At 40.8% G+C, this 4,580-nt stretch overlaps 1 non-coding gene across 1 annotated transcript; it reads right to left on the bottom strand.

Moving 5' to 3' along the window:
* Positions 1 to 2,370: 2,370 nt before the first annotated feature.
* Positions 2,371 to 2,477, bottom strand: LOC141709820 (small nucleolar RNA R71). The gene has a single exon (XR_012570377.1). It is a non-coding gene; the product is annotated as a small nucleolar RNA R71 (small nucleolar RNA).
* Between the last annotated feature and the right edge of the window lie 2,103 nt (positions 2,478 to 4,580).

Here is a 4,580-nt window from a genome sequence, read left to right as displayed (position 1 = left end):
CTAGTTACCAGAAAATAATCTAGTGAACTAGTTCAGCATTATCTATGTGTGATGCTATCATGCTTATGCGAGTGTTAAACATTTAAACACTATGATCTTATCATGCATTGAATATTGAGAGCAAAGTATTGCAGTGGTTCAAGAATTTGAAACATGAGATATGTGAGTTGGACCATCTTCAGAGATTGTTATGAAAGCAAGATATTCATGATTCTCGTCATCTGATCCATCCCAACTCTTTCCCGTGCATGATAAGTGGCATTTTATACCACTTAGAACGTCTTAAAATGGCTTAAATTGGTGTCTTGAAATCAAGTATTTTGTGTATTTGATGTGTTTTTCTAGTGTTTATGCATTTCAGGGTATTAGTTGCATTTCGGGGGAGGAATCATCAAGAATAAACCTTGGCATGTGTTCACCATTGCGAGAGGAAAGAAACGGGCAGATTACGGCAAAGAAATGGAGCAAAATCAGATTTTTTCCAGTAGAGGTCTGAGCGCCCGCTCAGCATTGCTGAGCGGCCGTGCAGCAAGCTGAGCGTCCGCTCAGCTATGCTGAGCGGCCGCGCAGGGTCGGGAAAAAAGATATAATGTTTCTGGACTTCTACTTCTGTTTGGTTTCCACTTCTATGTAATCTGAGTTTTATGGGACTATTATAGAAGTAGAATTGAGACGTTTTCACAAGTGTGGATTGAAGAAGATTGTGTTTTTACGCAAGGAGCGAAAGAGATAAGGAAGAAGACCGATTTAGCATACCGCAACGAAGAGGAAGCATATCTTCTTGTGATTCTTGTTTCGTTGTAACGTTGGATGCTAGTTTTCTTACTTTGAACTTATTTACTCTTGTGACGTACTCTGTTTTAATATAATTAGTTTAGTTATTATTTTCTTGTGTTTGTTTATCATGATTTCATATGAACCCATGATGACGATAAGTGCTATTATGGGCTAATCGTGATCATGGGGTTGCAACGGATTTATTATGGAATTCTTTAGTTAATTGTTTAATACTTTAGTGTGTGATGATTGTATGATATCTAGTATTGGTTGTGCGTATTCGTCTTATGTTCGTCGCGAACATATAAGATAGGGTGTTAATCTCTTGTGAAGCGACGGTGGATCTTGAGATTTAGAACTTGCCATGCTAGCATAGGTTCATGTACGTTGTGCATGATTAGTGGGTAACTCTAACAGTTTTATTTGCCCTATGTAATCAAAAGGAATAACTTGTGCTTAAATCGTTGTGTTGTCAATTTCTGTAGACATATAGGAACTCAACATAATTGATGACTATTCAACTTCTATCTTAATTGTGGATGCTTGGTAGAATGGTATTAGTACAATGAAAGTTGGCTTTTATCAGTTTCGTGTTATTCGATTAATATCATCACTGTCACATGCTAAAGGTAATAACAATGGCTATAGAAGGAAGTAATAATGAAGTTGTGATCTCATGAGTGTTTTATTATTGATAAATTGAAGTGTTAATTAAGTGATTAATTAAGTAGTTAATTATAGTTAATATTTAATCAACAATTTTAAGTGTTAGTATCTTAACATTGAGAAGTAATCATACATTGGTGAGTGAGTTTAATTAGACAATAATTTAGTCTGAGTCTCTGTGGGAACGAACTAGAAAGTATTCTATATTACTTGCGAACGCGTATACTTGCGTGAATATTAGTGCGTATTTTAGCCTTAACAAGTTTTTGGCGCCGCTGCCGGGGACTCGGCGTATTTGTTTAGTTTATGTACTTACCATCATTGGTCATTAGGACTCAGTGATTAGGACGTAGTAGTTACTTATTTTTTCCGGTTGTGTTTCAGGTACTTTAGCAAGCGTTTATGCAAACTCGTTCTCGTGCTCGCAAGAGGACTTTAGATACAGCTGAGGGGACAGACGAAGTTCTTGATATTCCGGAGAAGTTAGATTTTGAGGATTCGGATTCAGGAACTGAGCAGAAAGAACCAGTAAACATGGGAGATCATATTGTTCAAGCTGATCCAGCTCTTATGGATTTTTCTCGGCCTAAAATTGATGACATTCAGTCAAGCATCCTTCATCCGGCTATTCAAGCTAACACCTTTGAAATCAAGCCGGGCACTATTCAGATGGTGCAGAATTCTGTTTCTTTTGGAGGAGTGGCAACTGAAGACCCCAACATGCACATAAGGAATTTTGTCGAGATCTGCAGCACTTTTAAGTATAATGGCGTGACTGATGAGGCTATCAAGTTGAGGCTTTTCCCATTCTCACTGAGGGACAAGGCTAAAGACTGGTTACATTCTGAACCAGCTGGGTCCATCACTACGTGGCAAGATCTTGCACAAAAGTTTCTGGTGAAGTTTTATCCGATGGCAAAGACTGCTGCTATGAGGAGTGCTCTTACTCAGTTTGCGCAGCAACCTACAGAATCTATGTGCGAGGCTTGGGAACACTACAAGGAAATGTTGAGAAAATGTCCACATCATGGAATGCCGGATTGGATGGTGATCACTGGTTTCTATAATAGTTTGGGGGCCCAATCTCGGCCCATACTCGATGCAGCAGCTGGAGGCGCCTTATGGGCTAAAAGCTATACTGAGGCGTATAATCTTATAGAGACGATGGCTGCAAATGAGCATCAAAACCCAACTCAGAGGATGACGTCAGGCAAGGTAGCAGGTATTCTGGAAGTTGATGCAGCCACCGCTATTGCAGCCCAGCTCCAAGCGCTATCAATGAAGGTTGATTCTCTGGCTACATATGGAGTTAATCAAATAGCTATGGTTTGTGAGCTCTGTGCAGGTTCTCATGCTACGGATCAGTGTTCTCTTGTCAATGAATATGTTCAGTATGTGAATAATTATCAGCGACAACAGCAGCCTGTGCCAGCGACCTATCATCCTAACAACAGAAATCATCCAAATTTCAGCTGGGGTAATAATCAGAATGCTATTCAGCCACCATATCAGCAAGGAGTGAGTAAATAGTTTAACCCACCTGGATTCCAGTAATCACAGCAGTATGCTACAAGGCAATCATATCCTCATTAGGGAAGTACAGCTGCACCAACTAGTGCTAATTTTGAGGAACTTAAGCTGTTGTGCAAGAGTCAGGCGGTTTCTATCAAGACCTTGGAAAATCAAATCGGTCAATTAGCCAATGCAGTGCTCAATCGTCAACCTGGCACTCTTCCCAGTGACACGGAAGTACCAGGCATGAAGGAAGCTAAAGAGCAAGTCAAGGCTATTACCTTAAGGTCTGGAAAAGTGGTTGATGCTGAAAAGGCAAAAGAAGGAGAAGCTGAAATTAGAGATGAAGAATCTAAGCAAAAGGAGAAAGCGGCGGAACCAAGGAAGACTACTGTTGAACACACTCTGCCTGAGGCTAATACAGGGGAGGAACAGCTCTATCCTCCACCACCTTTTCCTAAGAGATTGCAGCAACAAAAGCTGGATAGACAGTTCGGGAAGTTTCTGGAGGTGTTCAAGAAACTTCACATCAATATACCTTTCGCTGAGGCTCTGGAACAAATGCCTAGTTATACGAAGTTTATGAAGACTATTCTTTCAAGGAAGGTGAAACTGGATGACCTTGAAACTGTTGCTCTCACGGAAGAATGCAGCGCTGTTCTGCAGCAAAAGTTACCACCAAAACTGAAAGATCCAGGAAGCTTCACCATTCCTTACAGCATTGGAAATCTGACTTTAACAAGTGCCTTTGTGATTTGGGAGCAAGCATTAATCTGATGCCGTTGTCGATCTTTAAAAAGCTGGATCTGCCTGATCCAAAACCCACATACATGTCGCTACAATTGGCTGATCGTTCCATTACTTACCCAAGGGGCATAGTTGAGGATGTGCTCGTCAAGGTGGATAAGCTCTTCTTTCCTGCAGATTTTGTTATTCTGGATTTTGAGGAAGATAAGAAGATTCCCATAATCTTGGGAAGGCCTTTCTTGGCTACTGGCCGTACCTTGATAGATGTGCAAAAAGGTGAACTTACTATGCGGGTCCAAGATCAGGATGTGACCTTCAATGTATTCAAGGCAATAAAATTCCCTACAGAAGATGAGGAGTGCTTAAAATTGGATGTGATTGATTCTGCGGTTACTTCGGAACTCGATCGCATGCTAATGTCTGATACATTGGAAAAGGCCTTAGTGGGGGATTTTGACAGTGATGATGAAGATGGCAACGAGCAATTACAATATCTGAACGCTTCTCCCTGGAAGCGAAAGCTGGACATACCATTTGAATCTCTTGGTACTTCTGACCTTAAGAATGCTGAAGGGAAGCTCAAACCATCAATAGAGGAAGCACCTACCTTGGAGCTCAAGCCATTACCTGAACACTTGAGGTATGCCTTTTTAGGTGATTCATTTACGTTACATGTTATTATTTCATCTGACCTTTCAGGTAGTGAGGAAGACAAGCTCTTAAGGATTTTGAGAGAATTCAAATCGGCTATAGGATGGACCATAGCAGACATCAAGGGGATAAGTCCTTCATATTGTATGCATAAAATTCTGCTAGAGGAAGGTAGTAAGCCAACTGTGGAACAGCGGCGAAGACTGAGTCCCATCATGAAGGAGGTG

This window comes from Apium graveolens, chromosome 2 (assembly GCF_009905375.1).
Source record: "Apium graveolens cultivar Ventura chromosome 2, ASM990537v1, whole genome shotgun sequence".
Taxonomy (NCBI): domain Eukaryota; kingdom Viridiplantae; phylum Streptophyta; class Magnoliopsida; order Apiales; family Apiaceae; genus Apium; species Apium graveolens.
The sequence above is the reverse complement of the archived record's forward strand: the minus strand, read 5'-3'. Positions and strand labels throughout refer to the sequence as shown.